Genomic DNA, 23,566 nt, shown 5'->3' on the forward strand with positions numbered 1-23,566 from the left:
GAATCCTAACGGGTCTTAAGCTTAGACCGGTTAGTTTTATATAAAGATTACGGTTTTAAACGCACAATAAGGCGAAGACCGTTTTAGAATGTGGTTTTGACCCAACAAGCTTGCACACTTGTTTTATATGGGTAACATAATCACATTCTGGGTTTTGAGACCAAAAAGATATGGTTTGACCCGTTTCGGCTAATATGGCCAAACTAGTCACATAAGCCGATCCGAACGCATATAATGCGTAACGAGTAACCATAAGAGTCAAATACAAGTTTATGAAGTCAATATGCTCAAAATATGTTGTGATATCAGAATGATACCTTCCATTATGCCCCAAATGATTTTAAACCAAAACTATGCCTCATGAGGGCGTTTTGGTCATTTTATAAGGTGTAAAAGGGTTAAAATGATAACCTGAGTTACAGGTCTGAATATATTAGTAAATATACTTAATTTACTAAGTTATAACAGTAGGGTATCAAATTTATGTGAAATTTATTATTTTTAACCTTACTATGCACCGTAGGGGCATTTTGGTAATTTCACATGTGCCTAAAAGGTCAATTCTGGAATTCTGAGTTCAAAACATTTGCCTACTGTTTAGAATATAAAAAATTTACTAATTACATCAGTAGGTTCAAACCCTTAAGCTTAATAAAGCTCTAGTGCACACTTATGCGTTAAAAATGCCTAAAAGGCGATTTGGAGCCATTTCCGGGTTTTCTGTAAAAAGCTGATATTTTTAATATTCCAGAAGGCTCAAAATAATTTATTTATCATAACAAATCCGTAGAAATTGGTTTGAGGTCAAAAGGTTTTGTAAAACTCATTTTATGGCTAAAAAGGGCAAAACCGGCATAAACCGAATTAATCTTAAAAAACACTAAGTTATGCTCAGCCTAAAATAAATAAAAATCACCAAAAATCCCAAAATATTATTTTATAATAGTGGGTAAAAAGTTTGGTATAAAAATTTGGGTTTTGATAGGCTATACATAATTTACGCCGTTTAATTAGTAAAGAAGCTCTTAATTACGCTATTGAGCATAACTCTTAATCTAGACCTCAAACTGACTTCAAATTTTGGGTGCAAGTTTATAAATCAGTAGCTAAGGTGCCTACCTTTTTACATTTTCAAAAATCACGTTTTAAGGTCAAATAATGGTCAACATATAAGCGATTAACGGAAACATGCATGTGTATAGGATATCTAATGAACCAAGTTGTATAATCTCAGAAAGTTATACTATCATGTAAATAGGTTCAAAAGAAGCTCTAAGGCAATCCTAATCTTGGCTTAAACGGGTCAGAACTGAAAGTCAAAGCAGAAGTCAAACTTCGCGACTTTCAGTTCCAAACCGAGCCTAAACTGAAAATTGTCGAGTTGAACATGTTGGAACATGTTCTTACATTAATTACCAAGTTATTTTAATGATCAAACAGATTGCATGTAACCTACATTGCTAATTATGCATTAATTCGCAAATAACCTTTCTGTTGACTTTTTATAATAAGCTTTGACTCGACAATTAGCATAGTTAGAGTGGGAATCTGGAAATACCCTTTTGAGGGTTTGTTACCCACATAATTACCTACTTAAAGGTATTTTTAACTCGGGATATTAGTGAGTAATTATAGACTAATCCCAAAGTCAAACCTTAATTACGATGGTTTGACTTTTAGCTAAATAACTAAGCTAAAAATAATTAGAAAGGATTAAGGACACTTACAAGAGTCCTAAGAAGGATTAGGGATTTAATGAGAACTTGATGTTGTCCAGAAAAGCTCCAGAGAAGTCTTGAACCAAAGTTGCAAGTGAGCATGTAAAGTGTTTACAACTTCAAGCCCTTATATAGTGAACCTTGAGGTCCAAGATGATGCCAAGATAGTCTAGAGTGGTTACAAGATCATCCCAGGTGTCTCTATGATGCTATATACTGCCTAGCAAGTCCCTGGTTTCGAAAACCATTCATTTAAGTCGGTGTAACAGGCTGAACAGGCAGTTGTCCATTTTCTGCTGCCAGCGACTGCCTTACGGACCGTAAGCTTAAGGCCTTGCGATCCGTAAGCTCCTCTTGCGGACCGTATGCTGAAACAGTTACGGTCCGTAACCGACCCTTGCTGAAATCGCCCAGTTACCCTCCTTACGGACCCGGTAAGACTAGGGCCTTGCGGTCCGTAACCGGTGACCAGAGGACAAAACTTTTAAAACTTTTAAGTCATGACCATGCACCCAAAACAATTCCGAATTCAGTCCATCTTTTCCAGTTGTGGGGCCATCTGCTCAGCCATTGCATGCTTGGATGGCTCTTACATGTTCCCTCCTTTATTTGACTTCTTAAGGGACTTGCAAGATGACGGAAATACCAAGAACATGTCTTGGATTCTCATAATAGTTTAATAAGCTACATAACTATTCTTGATTCCTTATTTACAAGGACTTTATTTAGCATTTTCAGTAGTAACAAACCTACTAATCCGAAGTCCATAATAAAGATGGAACTTTATTTATTTGGAACAACCGGTTGGCATATAAGATGTTTATCAAACAATTTAAGGGTCTTGGGATTTATGAGTTCGGGTCGCTCAGAGGTGTTTTAATAGCATGTTGCCCTTTGGGTCGTTCAGAGGTATTTTAATAACATGACGCCCTTTTTATAAAAAAATGCTACCATACATCTTTTTATTTGACCCGGTTTTCCTGACACGTCTGTCTCTCATGACACGTGTCTTTATTTTAAAGGACAGGAATTTTCGAGGTGTTACAGTCCAGGATTTAGGATCCTTTTCAGGATACTCCGCTCCAGGATCCTGAATACCTGCTACTTCTTTTTCCTGAGGATTCGTTGCAGGATACAAGATATGTAATATTGGTATTTGGGTCCCTTCAGGTATCCTGATCGATGATCCCAAATTTGCTAAGGCATCCGCTTCAGCATTATCCTCCCTTGGTACATGTTCAAGTATAAAAACATCGAAATATCCTGCTAATTTTTTGAGAATATCGAGATATTCGATTAATTTCTCACCCTTAACTGCATAGGATCCATTAAAATGGTTAGTAATTAACAAAGAGTCAACATATACTTGCAAATTTTTGATACTCATACTCTTAGCTAATTCTAATCCTGCAATTAAAGCTTCATATTCTGCCTCATTGTTAGTAGCAGGAAATTCACACCTAATAGCCTGGGGTAATATGTCCCCCTGTGGCGATTTTAGTAGTATACCTAAACCTACACCCCTTACATTAGATGCACCATCAGTATATAATGTCCAGGATTCTAAGTTTTCTCCTAGTTGTTGCACTTCTAGGTCTACTTCATTTTGAATATCACTACTGAAATCAGCCACAAAGTCTGCTAGAGCCTGAGACTTTATTGCATTTCTAGGTTCATATATTAAATCATAGGCACTTAATTTTACAGACCACTTAGCCATTCTGCCCGACATCTCCGGTTTCCTAAGCACCTTCTTAACAGGATAATTAGTTTTAACATGAATCCTATGTGTTTCAAAATAATGTCTAAGCTTTGTTGATGCCATTACTAGAGCCAGTATTAGCTTTTCTAGATGAGAATATCTAGTTTCAGCATTTAACAAACTTTTGCTAACATAATAAACAGGATATTGCTGACCTTCATGGTCTTTTATAAGAACGGCACTTACAGCATTCCCTGATACAGCAAGGTATAGGGATAGTGGTTCACCATTTTCAGGCTTCATCAATAGAGGTGCGGTTGAGAGATATCGTTTCAAATCCTGCAGGGCTGCTTCATGCTTCTCCCCCCATTCGAATCTTTTGTTCTTCTTCAGTATATCATAAAAGTCTTTGCATTTCTCTGAGGATCTTGAGATAAACCTGTTTAAGGCTGCTACTCGGCCTGTCAATCTTTGCACGTCCTTCATATTTGAGGGTGATTTTATATCCAGGATAGCTTTGATCTGCTCCGGACTTGCCTCAATCCCTCTTTTTGTCACCATGTATCCTAAAAACTTTCCTGCCCCCACTCCAAAATGGCACTTTGCAGGATTAAGTTTCATATTATACTGGTCTAGGATATCGAATGCTCCTTTTATATCCCGGAGATGATCCTCAGCTTTCTTGGATTTGACCACCATATCATCAATGTACACCTCCATGGTGTCCCCCAGTTTGTCTTTAAACATCATGTTCACCAATCTCTGGTACGTTGCACCTGCATTTTTCAAACCGAAAGGCATAGCAGTATAACAGTAAATACCTGTTGGTGTCATGAAAGCAGTATCCTCCTGGTCCGAAGGTTCCATTTGAATCTGTTGGAATCCTGAGGATGCATCCATGAAGGTCAACATTTCATGACCGGCAGTGGCATCCACCATCGAGTCTATATGAGGCAGAGGGAATGGGTCTTTTGGACAAGCTTTGTTCAGGTCTGTGTAGTCTACACAGACTCTCCACTTCCCATTCTTCTTTTGAACTACAACCACGTTTGCTAGCCATCTTGGGAACTTAACCTCTATGATCATTCTGGACTTTAATAGTCTTTCAACTTCCTCCTGGATAATAGTGTTCCGCTCAGGAGCAAACTTCCTTCTTTTTTGTTGCACAGGCTTGAATGATTTATCAATTCCAAGCTTGTGAGTGATAATATCTTTGGATATGCCTGTCATATCCTCATGCTTTTGACATCCTGCATTTCAGAAAGTTAGTTAATTGCTCTTCAATATCCTGAGGGATATTGGTCCCTACGAGCACCGAGATATCAGGATTATCCTGATCCAGGATAACTTTCTTCACATCCTGCTCTGGATTCTCCATGATATCCTGGGCCCGCATCTTTAATTGCTATGCTGCACTTGGTTTGGTCGAGGATTTCATTGAGTATGAGTAACATTCTTTCGCCTCTTGCTGATCACTGTCGATCTTGACAACTCCCCAAGGGGTAGGGATCTTGATGCATTGGTGATATGTTGATGGTACGACCTTCATATCGTGAATCCACGGTCTTCCTAGGATGATGTTATAGCAGGATAGAGAATCCATCACACAGAAACGTTGCATCTTGTTGACTCCTTCAACATATACAGGCAGCTTTATCTCTCCCACTGTGTTCCTAGCTTCTCCACTGAAACCAACGAGCACAGTAGACTTCGAAGTGATATCCATCGGAGACACATTCATTCTCTTCAGAGTCTCCAGTTGGATTATGTTGACGGAACTGCCATTATCAACCAGTATCCTGTGTACAAAATGGTTAGCCACATATAACGTTATTACCAGAACATCATGGTGAGGATCCTGGACAGTATCCCTGTCATCAGCGTCAAACGTGATCATTTTGTCAGTTGTGAGGGTAGTCATCCTGACAGGTTTGTCTCCCCTCTCAGCCTTAGCTTCTTTTGCATGTCTCTTCGCCGCCGAATACGAAGTCCCACAAATGTCTGATCCTCCCGAAATAAAGTTGATTATCTTGGCATCCGCGGGAGGTAAGGCTGCTCGTTCAGGATCCTTTTCAGTATCCTGTCCTTTATTCTTCTTTCTTCCCAAGAGATCTTTTAGATATCCCTTGCTCAGAAGATAGCTTATTTCCTTCCTCAAGGCAATGCAATCCTCCGTAACATGTCCGAAATCCTCATGGAAGGCACACCATTTGGATTTATCCTTCCAATCAGCTTTTTGTTGATTCTTCCGAGGCCACCTGACTTTATCTCCCAGACCCTGCATAGCATACATTAGTTCAGGTATATTAACAGAAAAACAATATTCGGATAATTCAGGATATTCTTCGGGATCCTCGTCTTCAACAACATTCACTCTCTTGTTATCATTTCTGCCATATGGCTTGGAGCGATAGGGTTTGTACGAGGATTCTGACTTCCTGTTAGTTGATTCGTATGTTGAGGATGCATTCATCCTTTCTTGCATTTTCTTGTCGTCCTCCAATCGAATATATCTTAGAGCCCTGTTACGAGCCTCGTCGAGATTCCTGCAAGGATTCATTACAAGATCCTGATAAAACTGAGAGTCCTTTTGCAACCCCATCTTAAAAGCTTGCACAGCTGTTGCAACATCAAGATGTGGGATATCCAAGGATTCTCGACTGAATTTGTTCACATAATCCCTCAAGGATTCCTGAGGTCCTTGAGTTATCCTGTAAAGATCACTGGTTAGTTTTTCAAAACTCCGACTGCAAGAAAATTGACTATTAAATAAATTCACTAAGTGGGCAAATGATGTAATCGAATGCGGAGGAACATTTAACAACCATTTTAAGGCTGATCCTGTCAGAGTAGAACCGAAACCCTTGCACAGGCAAGCTTCCTTGAGATCCGGAGGGATAGGGTTGATCTCCATCCTTTCCCTATATTGGGCAATATGCTCTTCAGGATCCGTGGTTCCGTCGTAAAGCTTCATGTTCGGAGTCTGAAATCTTTTTGGGATTTCAGCATCACATATAGGACGTACGAACCGAGATATCCTGTGGCTATCCTGGGATACTTCAGGAATTGGCTGCACCACCCCAGGTACACTGGATATCATATCCTTTAGCTTCTGAAGCTCCCTGGATAATTCTGACGTTACAGCTGTATCCTGCAAAGATCCAACACTGTTAGTGGCAATAGCATTATTATTACTAGATACGTTACCAGTCGGAGGATTCTGCCCATATCCTGAAGCATATCCTGAGCTCCTCACGGTTGACATCCTAACCGAGGAGGGTATTTCAGGAGTATGATTCTGAGGAAGGCTGGGCACAATATTCCCCCTATTATCCTCAGTATACACAGCTAAACTAAAGTTCAAAGTTTTGGGCTGTAATGGAGTGACGATATCCTCAGCAGGTCTGCTCGAGCCGGACTTCAGGAGTTGTATCTCCCTCAACAACATCTGGTTTGTTTCCTGTTGCTGCCTCATTTGTTCCTGCACACTCCCAAATAAGGTTAGTATTTCATCATTAGAAGCCAAAATCGGAGTAGATCCCTGAACATTCCGAGTAGGGATAATGTCCTGAGGTTGCGAAGAAGATTGCATCCTTGGAGGAGGTGGTGGAAGCACCAGACCAGTAGTAGCAGGAGTTGTAGCAGACACAGTGGAGGAGCTCATGTTTGATCTTGAGGCCATTATGGACAATGTGGCAAAAAGTTTTGAAAATAGAAAACTGATTAGTGATTTGACAAAAAATTTTAGTAAAGAGAGCACCACTTGCCCCACGGTGGGCGCCAAATTGTTTTGGTCAAAAATTACCGAAGCAATTAAGTGATCAAATTAGTTAAGTGAGGTAGTGTGCTAAGAGAATGTGTTCAAAAATATGTTTATTGAGTTATTTGCAAAAACAGTTTCAGGATACGGCTCAGGATATAGAGTCGTATCTGTGATCAAACAATGAGCAAATAAGTAAAGTAAATGACATGAGATGTACGAGGAAAGCCCTTGATCAATTTAGATCGCCGGCATAAAACCTCGGGAGCTGACAATCGCAGCTGCCTTGTTCTTCTATTGCTTCAAATATCAGGATACAGTGCAGGATGTGGTGCGGATCGACTAAGTGTTACAACGAAATTTGAATACAAGTGTGTTGTTTGCAATGAGCTAGAAAGTGAAAGTATAAGAGAGTGTTAGTGGAGATTGTGTGTCTTAAACTGATCCGCCCCATCTATTTATAGTAAAGATAAAATAACAAACTATCCTAAACTTCCGGGATCCACCGAATATTCCTTCATCGAACGTTGTAGACCTGGTCTTTCGGGCTCAACGTTTCTCCTTCAACAAACTCGTCCGAGTCCTGAGGAGAAGAAGTCCTCTTGACCGTTAGCAAGTCTCAGCCTTTAACCTGCACGTGGTTAATTAATAAACCTCAGGATATCGCCCAAGATGTTAGAAATATCCTCTTCCAGCATCCTGGTCACAAACAAACAAACAAAGGCAGGATATTGGTCAGGATATGTATGCTTAGAAAATGAGCCATAACACTATGTATAATCAAATGATATGTATGGTGAATAAAAGTATTACTCAATCCCATAGGTAAAATGTACAAAACAATGTATTTGAATAAATCATAGTTTAAGTCAAAAGTTATGTTTTGCAAAATTAATGCTTTACTGATACAAACATTTATGCGGTAATGTTTATCGCATACATTCAAGCATTGCGACTGACGGACAAACCTTAAAACGAATCAAAGGTTTATCATTTATGTATATCGGATTCAGTCATCCCTTACGTCCAAACAAACCTAGGATTCTAGGGATGGGAGTTATCAATTCCTATGGTACCACTACATACTACCGAGCGGCATGATCAGTGTCAATGAATGTATTTTAGTTTCGTTAAAAAAATCAAATATCGTACCAAATATAAGCATGTTATGTGAAAATAATGTACTAAGTATTCTAAGTAAACATACGAAGCAGAAATATCATGTAAATCAATGTACTAGCATGCTCAGTAAACATACATAGCAGAATTGTATTGTAAATCAATGTGTTCATATGCTAAGTAAACATATGTAACAATAATGTTTATGAAATCAATGTGCTAGCATGCTCAGTCAACATACATAGCAAATGGTAATTTAAATCATGTACTATATGCGTACTAATGAACATAGCAAGTATATAGTATGGTAATTTAAATCATGTACTAATGATTTGCAAAGTGGAAAATGTGAGGATCATGCTTGGGTTTTATAGGGAAGTGTTTAGGGTTGAAGTTGGTGTGTAATTAATGCTTAGAGCAAGTTTAAACTTCAAACAAAACATAAAAATCGCGCTCAAAACACATCTGATCAAGTTTCTGCGGGCTAGGCCGCTCTCGCGGGCCGCGTAAGGCCAGGCCCAAATGGGTCGCGGGCCGCTAGTCTCCCCCAAAGTGGGTTAAATTTGGTTTTTGTCAATACAGTCCCCCTATACTTTCATATTTACATGTTTTAAGCTATAACTTGGGTGTTTTAGGTACAAGAGTCATATGTAAAGGTATGTTATGCAACTGAATCATAAGATTAATACTAAACAAGTATAATTATGTTTATTTGTCGAGAAATAGTATCGAATTCGCGTAATTTAGCATATAGATCAATAGTTTGCAAGTTTGACGTTTTTAGCACAAGGTATGAATAAAGCGTCGTACGAGTGATATTTTTGAACATATGAACATATACGGAGTGTATATAACATAAATGTAACGAAAACACGAATTTCATTATGATCCAAGTCTCGGATTTTACATCGACTACAACGGAAGAACGACTACAAGAATACAAAGTTTCTAAAAATAGAATTACAAACAAGGGTTTCTAAATATAGAAAGTACGAAATAGCAGGGCGTTATACTACTCTTCATGTCAACATTAATACGTTTATCTATTTAAAAAAAGAATTAATTATAACACATGATTTTTATATAAAAAAAATTACACTACATGTATAAAAAGAAAACGTCTTCAATGATCTCTGATCTTGATCTTCATTTTTTGTTTGTTATCCTCGTCATTTGAACGCAAAATCCCAAACACCTACGAAAATCAAAGAAAACAGAGCGTTTACATTTCACAAACATTTAGAGGAGCTCGGGCCGACGATCAGGGGCGTAAAAAACATTTTCTTATCGTGTGTAATAAAAAACATATTTTTACATTCGTCACCGTGCGCAAATTTTTTTTTACATTCGACAACGTATGAGAAACAATTTTTCAAACATATGTAAAAAAAACATGTACGTGTGTCATTTTTACATATGTTTGAAAAATAGATTTACGCGTGACGTTTAGAGGAGCTCGGACCGACGATCAGGGACGTAAAAAACATTTTTTTCATTCGACACCGTGCGCAAAATAAACATTTTACATTCGAAAACTTACGTAAAAATATTTTTAAAACGTGAGTAAAAACTATTTTACCCCTTCCGTTTTTACATACTTTTGAAAATTAGATTTACGCGTAACGTTTAGAGGAGCTCGGGTCGGCGATCAGGGGCGTAAAAAATCTTTTTTACGCAAGTACGCACGTTGTCAAAACATCTATTTATTTATAGTGGTGTTCTCATACTCAGTTCATGTAAATATTTACGCACGTTGTCAAACTTTTTTTACGCACGTTGTCAAAACTTTTTTGTGCACGTTGTCAAAAAAAATTTTACGCACATTGTAGAATGTTTTTTTAAAAAGTTGTAGTGCAAAGTCACCAAACGTTAACGAATGAAATAGAAATTCTCAATAAACATATAAGACAAATATAGCTTCCATTTTATTAAGAATATAATGTCAGAATTAGAGAAAATAGAGCAAAAAGAAAAATTGATGTCATTTTCGATTATTTTGTATTTTCTAATAAACATATAAGACAAATATAGCTTGCATTTTATAAAGAAGATTGTGTCATAATTAGGGAAAATAGAGCAAAAAGAAATAGATATCATTTTCGATATTTTTGTAGTGTCTAAATTGCGTAATACTTTTGGTGTTTGAACTTAAAACATAAGATATTTTTTTCCCAATTTTAGATATAAAAAATATAAAAGAGATGAAATGAGATATGTATTGTTATGTCAGACACATAAATGATGATATGATTTGTTTCAGAGATAAGATAGAGGGGATGTGACATTGAGAGAAAAAGACTAAAATACTCTTTTAAATTAAATTGATTATAGATGATGTATTAAAATTCTATTAGATGGGAGGAGTTCTCACAGTTATCGCACCTGATAGTGGTTCCTCCTTGAACCAAATATATATATATATATATATATATATATATCTTTGTCCTATATAGGGAGGGGCTCATGCGAGAACCACCCTTATTGTGAAAACCGCGAGAACCAATGTGAACACAACCTAAAATAGCTAAAAAAACCTAAAAAAAACTAACCCCCACCCCCTCCCCCCCCCAATAAAAAACCTAAACCCCCCCCCCCCCCCAAAAAAAAAAAAAAACCTAACCCCTCCCCCCCCAAAAAAAAAACCTAAACCCACCTCCCCCACCCCCCAAAAACCTAAACCCCCCCACCCCCCCAACCCCAAGCTAAAATGCTAAAAACTAAACCCCCAAAAAACCTAAAAAAATCTTAAAAAAATATAAAAAAATAAAAAAAAATCTAAATTTTTTTTAATATTTTTTATGCTCAAATCGCTACTTTTAGTGGCCAAAAAAAATTTTTTTTTTGCTTCGAAAAGTAGCGATTTTTATATAAAAAATATTAAAAAAAAATTTTGTGTGATTTTTAGCTATTTTAGGCATTTTTGGTGTGTTCACATTGGTTCTCGCGGTTCTCGCAATAAGAGGTGGTTCTCGCATGAGCCCCTCCCTATATATATATATATAGTGTAGGGTTCATTGGGGAACACCAAAAAAGTGAGGAACGCGGGAACCCCCTTAAAAACCCTTAGATCAACTTCATCAAGGGCTGAGATTGGATTCATCTTTTTAAAGCTAAAAAAGGCAGAGGGGTAGTTTTGGCATTTACAAAAAGTTTGAATTAGTTCTGGTCCGTCACTCCACATCTCGCAACCGTCGTCCCTGTCGCCGGAGGACGCCTGTGATTTCTTTTGGTCGTCGTTGCTCGATTAGGTGGCCGGAATCTATAGTGTTTATCGTCGGAGAACACTTAATTGTTGTGATCGTCGTTGATTTTCTTTATTTCTGCTTAAGTTTTTCCATGAAAACAAGTTCGCCTCTCTTATGCCGGTTCCACCACCGACTTCTCCGGCTGCTACCAGTCTCGAAGCCCTAACTACTGCACCGCCGAGCCAATCCGTTAACAACAGTACTCCAAATAAATGGAGTGAAGAAGGTCGTAATGCACATCGGATGTTTCGGCACTGCTTACAGAGGTAGGTTTTTTTTCTCTATTGCGCGTGTATGTGTTAGTTTGTGCTGGTGGTATGTATTTCAGTTTCATACGTTGCATCTGCTATAGATTTTGATTTTAGGTTTACAAATGCCTTTGGATTGTATTCAGTTGATTTGTTGTTGAGGTCAGTGATGAATGTTTGTAGTTTCTAGAATCCTAGATTTGTGATTGTGATGATATATAGAGAAATTTCAATGGATCATCGTATGAAATTCATGATGGATTAACATGTTAATGCTTTATAAAAGATTCTAGAACTTAGACAAAAGTGCATTTGTTAATAAGAGAAACACTATATATTATGAATAGTATAAGTTTAAATAGGAAATTAAAATCTGAAATCTCGGACCGGAGTCAGTTCGAATTAGGAGCCGTTGACATATCGGTGTCAAATCTGCATCTGAGATACAGGGAATACCATGATAGGTCTAATTTTATCGCTTTCGTTTGATTTAAAATTCTATGAATCATTTCCGGTGACCGCTATAACAATCCGTTCACCTATGCCACCACGTTTTATTCACTTGTTTGATATAAGTGCAGCATTTGTGTGATTCTGCTTTGCTTAAACCTGTGTATGTGAATTTTCTAGGGTTTTGTTTGGTAATATTGTTTGATTCCATTACATCATCGTTGAAATGATGTATTTTTTTTGTTGCGCAGCATTATGCCCGTTGTATTACTATCACCAGCATCATCCTGTCAACTATATGCTTCTAGGCATTTTCACCATCTCTCTTGCTTTCACAGTCGGTTTGACACACGCTTTCACTAGCGGTAAGCCTACTTTTTGTCAATTTATGTGCTCAGGTTCGTTGTGCGTGTTTAATTTCAAGTTCTCAGAAGAAAATAAGCATTGCTTCTTAATAATAGTGATAATTTCTAGTCATATATCTATTGAATGAAACTATTAACAGCATAATTTAATCAATTGTCATGGATACTGCAGGTAAGGTGATCCTGGAAGCTGTAACTTTGACAGCAGTGTGGTTGTGAGTCTCACTTTGTTCACATTTTTTGCCGCCAAGATAATTTTTACATGTTAAAAATATTGTAAGTTATAAGTGTGGGGTTCAACGCGGAACCTCAATAAAGTTTAGAAGCGGGAAAGCGAGCATTTAACATGTTAAATATATATAAAAAATTCAACTTAACATGTTAAAAACTATTTTTTCCAAAAACAAATTCGGAGCTTTTGCATATAAAGTTCTGCAGAAGCCATTCTAACAAAAAAAAATCATTTGCTAATGTTTTTTTTTAATCTTTTTTAATTGTTATTTAAGCATCTCTGTTACGAGTGTTAGATTTAAGCATATCTAAACAATTTTTCATTAGTTATTAATATGATCAGGTTGAATTGTAAAGTTGCAGTGTGTGATCATGGCTTATTTATGCCTTCAAGCTATAAACATGAAAGAATGGATATTAATTAACTATTTTAATTTTTGTTCACAATAAAATAAAACTGGAACTTGAAACTCACCTTTGTTTAAAGGGATTTTATTCTTAGTTTAACATGTAAAACAAATTAGAGGCTTTATTTACATGTAAAATACTTGGATATGGTATTTCGATGGTCTCTAAACATGCAGCTGAGATTTGATTTAGGCTTTTAGCACAAGAAACATGGTGTTTGTTGCTGTACCGTACAAGTATGCTAATGCTTATGTTTATTTCAACATCTTTTATTCGTGAAGGTATATATGTTAACCTGCTACAGTGCTACTGTTAACACTTTGCAACATATATGATATCCATGAACGCCGTACAAGACATCGGGACTCGCTTGATTTGCAGTAAAATGTGTGAATTTCAGGTGCGTACGGGTCAAGGAAAAGACTCAAGGACTTGATCTATGTTCAATACAACTTACGAGTCAAGGAATGTCAAATAAGGCCGACCATTGGCTCAGACAGCCTATTCGTGCAAGAGAATCTTTTGTATGACTGGATTGTAAAGCCTGGTAAACAAGAATACGAGGTAACACACTCTTCACTCTTTTCATTCCATGGCAAGATTATTTATTTATTAAATTATATTCTTGTAGGAAATGGAATATGAGGAGAATGGGTTGTTCGAATAAATACAAGGAAATTGAGAGAGTAGGAAGGGTGGTTCATTAGACATACAACCACTAGACTCTGATCCGCCTGAAGACGATGACCGTAATTTCTTGGATGACGAGAGTGATTATTTTTTAGGTAATGTATTTATATGAAAAATCATGTAGTGTGGGGTTCAATGGGGAACACCAAAAAAGTGGGAAACCGGGGAACCATACATTTAATAGGTTAAATATATCCTAAAAATTCAATTTAAAATGCTAAAATTATTTTTTATTTCCAAAATTTAGCATTTCTTCCTATCAAATTGTTATATATTGACTCCTTGTTAATTATGTAAGTGCAACAAAAAAAATTTAGTATTGCATCATAGATTATATTACACACACAATTAATCATGAACAGTGAGAATTATATTCTTTGTTGGCTTATGACAGTTATCTTCCACGGGTATAGAATATGATCAAATCGGCTTTGAGTTCTTGGGTACACACCAATATTTACACCCAAGATCAAGATAACATAGAGCGGCAATTCAATTTATGGTTTGACCCAACCACCAATTATCACAACTACACAATTCATTAGAATCCAACCGAATTTGTGTGAGTAAACACCATTTGAGGGTGACTATTTTCTATTTGAATCATTGGTTGTTAATAGTTCAAATGATATCAAAATGATTCCGTAATCATTGAAATTCAAACAATAATCATTAGTTCACAATTTCTTGTCTCCATTGTTAATATATTTTGTTACTGGTATTGATATCTTGTTATGATTGTGAAACTATTTTGATGAATGTCATCAGGTGCTTTGAGATGGTGTTCTTTAGGCCACACGGGGCCATGCGTTATAGCATCACGGAAAGGTTGTTTAACGCGTTATTTCCCACCGCCACCATAAACATAACGCGTGATACATTAACGAAAATAGGTTTCCGTGATTTTTTCAACGGCGTGATATATTATTTTGTGAGGGTAGTTGTTGGTTGGGGGGAAATTGTTGGGTGTGGTGGTGAGTGATGACCACCCCCACTAAAAAGGTTGTGAGTGATGGAAAAATGATTGATGACATGGCGGAACTTGATTGGTGCTTGTGAGTGATAGAATTCTATCACTAGTGACCACCCCCTACTCTTATCCAGAAAGCTTATTTTAACATGTTAAAAGAGTGTTTGTCATTGATCAACTAAACTCGATTCGACTTTATTTGACCAAACATGTTTTGTATGGTAAACTTTATCATGTTAAATAAGAGATTGGATTGATCAACTAGGTTCGATTAAACTTTATTTGACCAAATTATATATTGAATTTCGGATTAGAGTTCAAAATATTAAAATAAAGTTTCGTATAAAGTCTATCCGGGCTCAAAATATTAAAGTAAATAAATTTAACATGTTAAACGAACATTTGCGTTGATCAACTAAACTGGATTCGACTTTATTTGACAGAACGTGTTAAAATTTTGCATAATAAACTTTAATAGGTTAAATGAGAGTTTGCTTTGATCAACTAGGTTTGATTAAACTTTATTTGATCAAATTATATATTGAATTTCGAATTAGGGTTCAAAATATTAAAATAAAGTTTCGTGTGAAACCTATCCGGGCTCAAAACGTTAAAATAAATAAATTTAACATGTTAAACGAGTGTTTGCATTAATCAACTAAACTCGATTCGACTTTATTTGACCAAATATGTTTTGTACGATAAACTTTAACATTTTAAATGCGAGTTTGCATTGATTAACTAGGTTTGGAACAACACAAAAATTTTATTTAGTATTTTATACTCTAATCCAAAATTTAATATATAATATGGTCAAATAAAGTTAAATCGAACCTAGTAGATCAAGGCAAATTCTCATTTAATATTTAATATGATAAAGTTTAATGTACTAAACTTATTTTAACATGTTTGGTCAAATAAAGTCGAATCAAGTTTAGTTGATCAAAGCAAACTTTTCTTTAACATGTTAAATTAATTTATTTTAATATTTTGAGCTCGCATAAACTACATACAAAACTTTATTTTAGTATTTTATACTCTAATCCAAAAGTTAATATATAATATGGTCAAATAAAGTTAGAGAAAAATGCCCGGATAGTCCCTGTGGTTTCGCATTTTTCACCTATAGTCCCCAACTTTCTAAAACTACCTAAATAGTCCCCAACTTTTCATTTTTTGTTCCCGGATAGTCCCTGGGTCTAACTTCAGTTTGTTTTCTCTGTTAAGTGGGGTGTGAAATGACCAATTTACCCTTTCCTTTAAAAGACCAAACCACAGGGACTATCCGGGCATCTTCTTCAAATGGCCTTAGTTCTCTAACCCTAATCTAAATACACACATACATCCACAGACATACCACAACTCAGCCAAAAACTACCTGAATACTGCTATGTGACGTCGTGCGACGCCACCGTGGAACCGAGCACCATCATCTTCATCTTCTGCTGCCAATATCCATCGTGAGGCGCCACCACCGAATGGTGGTCGGCCGTTTGTTCAGAGCGAGAGGAGAGTGAGTGCAAGGAGAGAGAGAGATGTCGCTGACGGAAGATGTCGAAGAAATCTCGTCTGCAAGCACACCTCCGCCGCCGCTCATCGTTGGTTGGCTCCGTTCTATTCACCGGAATTTACAGAGAGGGAACGGGAGGTGAAAGGGGGGGGGGTCTGGGGTGTTGTATGCGACCAGAGAAGAAGCCGCAGATTACTCCGGTGATTATGTTGATGCTGCTGCTACTGTTGTTGTTCCATATAGAGAGGCTATGGTGATGGGAATTATTTGATGCTGCTGCTACTGTCCATATAGAGAGGCTATGTTGATGTGAATTATAGAGAGGCTATGGTGTTTGCAGCCATGGCGGATTTCGACAATAAATTCCGATGATAACCTTTATCCTTGAAGATAAGAACATCTATCTACCTAGAGGTGCACATTTCGGTTTTTTGACTTTTTCCCAAACTAGTTCAGGTTGGAATTGTTTTGGTTTGGTTTGGGTCAACAATTGTCAAAACTGGTATTTGGTGAAACCGATTTACAAGTGGAAACGGATCGGTTTGGTTTGAAACTAGTTCTGGTTATTAATTGGTTTCAAGGGATAAGTTCTCGAACCGGTGGTCGGTTTGAAACAGGGACCAGTTTCACCAAACCTGTTACATTGTGTTATTCTCATGTTGTTCTGTGTTTACGAATCATAATCTGGCGCCCTTGCTAGTACAATATTGTTATGAGGCGGTGATGATGAAATGATTTTTGAGCAAAATAGGAGTATGAAGACCTGATCCGTATCTTGGTGGCGGTGGAGGTGGAGGTGGAGGTGACGGTGACGGTGGTGGTGGTACCAGAGAGAGCAGGGATGAAGAGAAAGGGATAATATGGGGTTTTATAAATAAATATGAAGAAGATGCCCGGATAGTCCATGTGGTTTGGTCTTTTAAAGGAAAGGGTAAATTGGTCATTTCACACCCCACTTAACAGAGAAAACAAACTGAAGTTAGACCTAGGGACTATCCGGGAACAAAAAATGAAAAGTTGGGGACTATTCAGGTAGTTTTAGAAAGTTGGGGACTATAGGTGAAAAAAGGCGAAACCACAGGGACTATCCGGGCATTTTTCTCATAAAGTTAAATCGAACCTAGTAGATCAAGGCAAACTCTCATTTAACATGATAAAGTTTAATGTACAAAACTTATTTTAACATGTTTGGTCAAATAAAGTCAAATCAAGTTTAGTTGATCAAAGTTATTTTTCTTTAACATGTTAAATTAATTTATTTTAATATTTTGAGCACCCATAAACCTCAAACAAAACTTTATTTTAGTATTTTATACTCTAATCCATAATTTAATATATAATTTGGTCAAATAAATTTAAATCGAACCTAGTGGAACAAGTCAACCTTTCATCATGTTAAAGTTTATTGTACAAAACTTATTTTAATATATTTGGTCAAATAAAAGTCAAATTAAGCTTAGTTGATCAATGCAAACTTTTTTTAACATATTAAATTAATTTATTTTAGTATTTTAAGCCCTTATAGACCACACTTTATTTAAGTATTTTGAACTCTAGGCTGAAATTCAATATATAATTTGGTTAAATAAAGTTGAAATATCAGACCTAGTTGATCAACGCAAACTCTCATTTAACATGTTAAAGTTTATCGTACAAAAAATATTTGAACATGTTTGGTCAAATAAATTCCAATCGAGGTTAGTTGATCAATGTAAACGCACATTTAACATGTTAAATTTATTTATTTTAATAATTTAAGCCCGCATAAACTTTACACAAAACTTTATTTTAGTATTTTATACTCTAATCCAAAATTTAATATATAATTTGATCAAATAAAGTTAAATTGAACCTAGTAAATCAAGGCAAACTCTCATTTAACATAATAAAGTTTATTGTATAAAACTTAATTTAACATGTTTGGTCAAATAAAGTCAAATCAAGTTTAGACTGTTTAGTTGATCAATGCAAACTTTTCTTTAACATGTTAAATTAATTTATTTTAATATTTTTAGCCTGCATAAACTCCGTACAAAACTTTGTTTTAGTATTTTAAACTCTTATCCAGAATTTAATATATAATTTGGTCAAATAAAGTTAGATTGAACCTTGTAGATCAAGGCAAACTTTCATTTAACATGTTAAAGTTTATTGTATAAAACTTTTTTTAACATTTTTGGTCAAATAAAGTCGAATAAAGTTTAGTTGATCAATGCAAACTTTTTTTAACATGTTAAATTAATTTATTTTAATATTTTAAGTCCACATAAACTACACATAAAACTTTATTTTAATATTTTGGACTTTAGGCAGAAATTCAATATATAATTAGATTAAATAAAGTTGAATCGCACATAATTGATCAATGCAACTCTTATTTAACATTTTAAAGTTTATCAAACTTATCTTAACATGTTTGGTAAAATAAATTCGAATCGAGTTTAGTTGATCAATGTAAACGCTCATTTAACATGTTAGATTTATTTATTTTAATATTTTTAGCCAGCATAAACTCTACACAAAACTTTATTTTAGTATTTTAAACTCTAATCCAAAATTTAATTTATAATTTGGTCAAATAAAGTTAAATTAAACCTTGTAGATCAAGGCAAACTCTCATTTAACGTGTTAAAGTATATTGTAGAAAACTTATTTTAACATGTTTGGTCAAATAAAGTCGGATCAAGTTTAGTTGATCAAAGCAAACTTTTCTTTAACATGTTAAATTAATATATTTTAATATTTTGAGCCCGCATAAACTACATACAAAACTTTATTTTAGTATTTTATACTCTAATCCAAAAGTTAATATATAATATGGTCAAATAAAGTTAAATCGAACCTACTAGATCAAGGTAAACTCTCATTTAACATGATAAAGTTTATTGTACAAAACTTATTTTAACATGTTTGGTCAAATAAAGTCGAATCAAGTTTAGTTGATCAAAGCAAACTTTTCTTTAACATGTTAAATTAATATATTTTAATATTTTGAGCCCGCATAAACTACATACAAAACTTTATTTTAGTATTTTATACTCTAATCCAAAAGTTAATATATAATATGGTCAAATAAAGTTAAATCGAACCTAGTAGATCAAGGCAAACTCTCATTTAACATGATAATGTTTAATGTACAAAACTTATTTTAACATGTTTGGTTAAATAAAGTCAAATCAAGTTTAATTGATCAAAGCAAACTTTTCTTTAACATGTTAAATTTATTTATTTTAATATTTAGAGCACGCATAAACTTCACACAAAACTTTATTTTAGTATTTTATACTCTAATCCAAGATTTAATATATAATATGGTCAAATAAAGTTAAATCGAACCTAGTAGATCAAGGCAAACTCTCATTTAACATGATAAAGTTTATTGTACAAAACTTATTTTCACATGTTTGGTCAAATAAAGTCGAATCAAGTTTAGTTGATCAAAGCAAACTTTTCTTTAACATGTTAAATTAATTTATTTTAATATTTTGAGCCCGCATAAACTACATACAAAACTTTATTTTAGTATTTTATACTCTAATCCAAAATTTAATATATAATATGTTCAAATAAAGTTAAATCGAACCTAGTAGATCAAGGCAAACTCTCATGTGATTTAACATGATAAAGTTTAATGTACAAAACTTATTTTAACATGTTTGGTCAAATAAAGTAAAATCAAGTTTAGTTGATCAAAGCAAACTTTTCTTTTACATGTTAAATTAATTTATTTTAATATTTTGAGCACGCATAAACTTCACACAAAAATTTATTTTAGTATTTTATACTCTAATCCAAAATTTAATATATAATATGGTCAAATAAAGTTAAATCGAACCTAGTAGATCAAGGCAAAATCTCATTTAACATGATAAAGTTTATTGTACAAAACTTATTTTAACATGTTTGGTCAAATAAAGTCGAATCAAGTTTAGTTGATCAAAGCAAATTTTTCTTTAACATGTTAAATTAATTTATTTTAATATTTTAAACACGCATAAACTCCACACAAAACTTTATTTTAGTATTTTATACTCTAATCGAAAAGTTAATATATAATATGGTCAAATAAAGTCTATTATTTAACGTTTAACATGTTTAATTTATTTTTATTAATATTTTGAGCCTGCATACACTCTATTTCTTTTTTCCTGCTACACAAGTCCCTCAAACCCTATCAAATTCATACTCACACAAACGTTATTATAAGTTTTTTAACGCTAATCCGAAATTCAGTATATAATATGGTCAAATAATGTTGAACCAAATCTAACTGATCAATGCAAACTCTAATTTAACATGTTAATTTTATTTATTTAAATATTTTAAGTCCGCATAAACTACACACAAAACTTTATTTTAGTATTTTTTACTCTAATCCAAAATTTAATATATAATATGGTCAAATAAAATTAAATCGAACCTAGTAGATCAATGCAAACTCTCATTTAACATGATAAAGTTTAATGTACAAAACTTATTTTAACATGTTTGGTCAAAGAAAGTCGAATCAAGTTTAGTTGATCAACGCAAACTTTTCTTTAACATGTTAAATTAATTTATTTTAATATTTTGAGCACGCATAAACTCCACACAAAACTTTATTTTAGTATTTTATTCTCTAATCCAAAATTTAATATATAACATGGTCAAATAAAGTTAAATCGAACCTAGTAGATCAAGGCAAACTCTCATTTAACATGATAAAGTTTAATGTACAAAACTTATTTTAACATGTTTGGTCAAATAAAGTCGTATCAAGTTTAGTTGTCAAAGCAAACTTTTCTTTAACATGTTAAATTATTTTATTTTAATATTTTGAGCACGCATAAACTCCAGACAAAACTTTATTTTAGTATTTTATAATCTAATCCAAAAGTACAACTTGTCCAATGGCGTCAAGTTTGCAACTTGTTCCTATATGGGTCTTAATAAGTTATATTAGAACTGGAATGTGGATCAAATTGCAAGTTCAATTACCCTACAGAAAGTAGTCCACAAGTACTAGGCAATGAACTGAAGTGATTAAAAAATACATTCTTTTTAATAGCCAAATCAACCTTTATTAAAAGCACTCCCCAAACAGCAAAGGAAACATCAGCTTAACAAGAGGCTAAACTTACCTCACAAGAAAAAAGAAACAAACAAACCCCATATGTTGCAAGGTCCAACCCGCAAAGAAAACCCCACCAAACATGACACACCCGACCTAGTAAACAAAACAGTAAAAACAACCCCAGCACTACAGCCCACCTATCCGAAATTGACCTTAGCAAAATTTTACAAGTTATCTTGGTTTATACCTTTCACCTTGGATCTTTTAATCACCCACCACATAGTAGCTTCCTTGGTATCGTCTACCATTTTTGGAGCAGCCACAGAGATATTATTAAACACTTTGTCGTTTCTCCCGAACCGAATTCTCCAAACCGTCATAAGGCACACCGCATACGCTGCTTCTATCTTCTTTTTTGGCCCGTCCAGAGCAATCAAAAATCCAACTTTTGAATCAGAGAACTGCAATCACAATGAAGTAAACCTTGAGTAAAAAATACTATCAGTTCATTTTCAAATGGAGATGGTATAATGTCATATGATACAACTTCACACAAAAGGTTGCTACGAATTATGATATACCAAAAGTCCTACATGAAAGTGATTTAGATAATTCCAAAGGGTCCACCATGTAGTATACTTTTGACCAATTTTGAGGTTTAAATAATCACTCAACTTTCCCTTAAGAAAAATTTGCCACTAGTTTAACTAAAGTATAAAAAAACATCCTTACACTATAAACCTCAATTCTAACAAATTCATCAACAAAATCCTATACAACTAACTAAATCTCCCAATTCCCCAATGAAAAATCTGCAACTGAATGCACCAATCTCATAAACTACAATAAAAATATCAAACAGGATATTCATACTTGTCAACATTGTGCAAACGTGGAGGATCATGACAGTCTTCATACGAGTTATACAACATGGCAAGTTACTATATACGAAATGGTTTTGTCCGGCTCTGAGTCGAGTATGCCATTTAAAACCTGCAAGCCATATAAACGAAAACCTTACCTAACAAATATATTTTCTTTACACTTAAACAAGTTTTGCAACTTGCAAGTGTTACTGGCTATGTAGGCGAAATGTCAGTGACTTCTTTGTCCCCAAATAGCCTTCGATAGCGGAGGAAGTGCAGATTCAGTGTCATGTAATTTTTCTAACGAATTATGGCTTCCAGAAGATGTAATCAACACTTGCTCCTGTAATCCACGAAAACTTCAGCTGCAAATATATACATGCAAAATACTTCATCTCAGTCCCCAAAAGCTATATTAGATACAAACCGTAAGCAATTAACAAAAACCTAAACCCTAAATCCACCAGCCCCGAGTCTCCACTACCGCAATCCCACCCTGTTCACTTCTCGCAACCACCTCGAACCCTACTGACAACTTCACAGCCTCATCACCATGACTCATCCAAACCATCTGCTTATCACCAACCTTTATACCCCCAAACAAGCCACCATGATCTTTAACAACCTCAACCACTAACCTCAACATTTTAATTACAAGTAAATTGTTTTTTACATGTTAAACCTTGTAGTAAATCTGGTAAAAGAAACTCTTATTGAGACAGTTTGTAATGATATTTAGACATGTGAAAACACAATTTACATAATTCTACATGTAAAGAAACTCATTTGTAACTAATTTTACAAGTAAAACATTAAATTTGCAGATATCAATAAAACAATTTTCTTCTATCAGCTACTAATTGAGTAATTAACAAAAAAAATTATTGTAATTCTTAAATTTGGGCACTGGCCTGAGCAGGGAAGAAGAAAGCAGTGGTAAGCTTATAATTGGCGAATAATGCGCCATCAGTCAGAAACATTCTACCTAAATATATGAATTTAAGTTTAGGGTTTATAACAGTTACCAAAGAAGATAACGAATTTAGGTTTAGGTTTTAAGTTAGCGATAGAGGAATCCGAGTGATTGTCGCCGGTAAGTCCCATCCGCCGGAGCAACCGCAACCGGCCCTCCTTCACTGATTAAGGTTGTGAGATCCAGACCTCGTAGTTGCCGGAAACCTAGGGATGGATAACGGATTACTACTACTGCAATTGAGATCTCTTACATACA

This window comes from Helianthus annuus, chromosome 1, assembly GCF_002127325.2.
Source record: "Helianthus annuus cultivar XRQ/B chromosome 1, HanXRQr2.0-SUNRISE, whole genome shotgun sequence".
Classification (NCBI taxonomy): domain Eukaryota; kingdom Viridiplantae; phylum Streptophyta; class Magnoliopsida; order Asterales; family Asteraceae; genus Helianthus; species Helianthus annuus.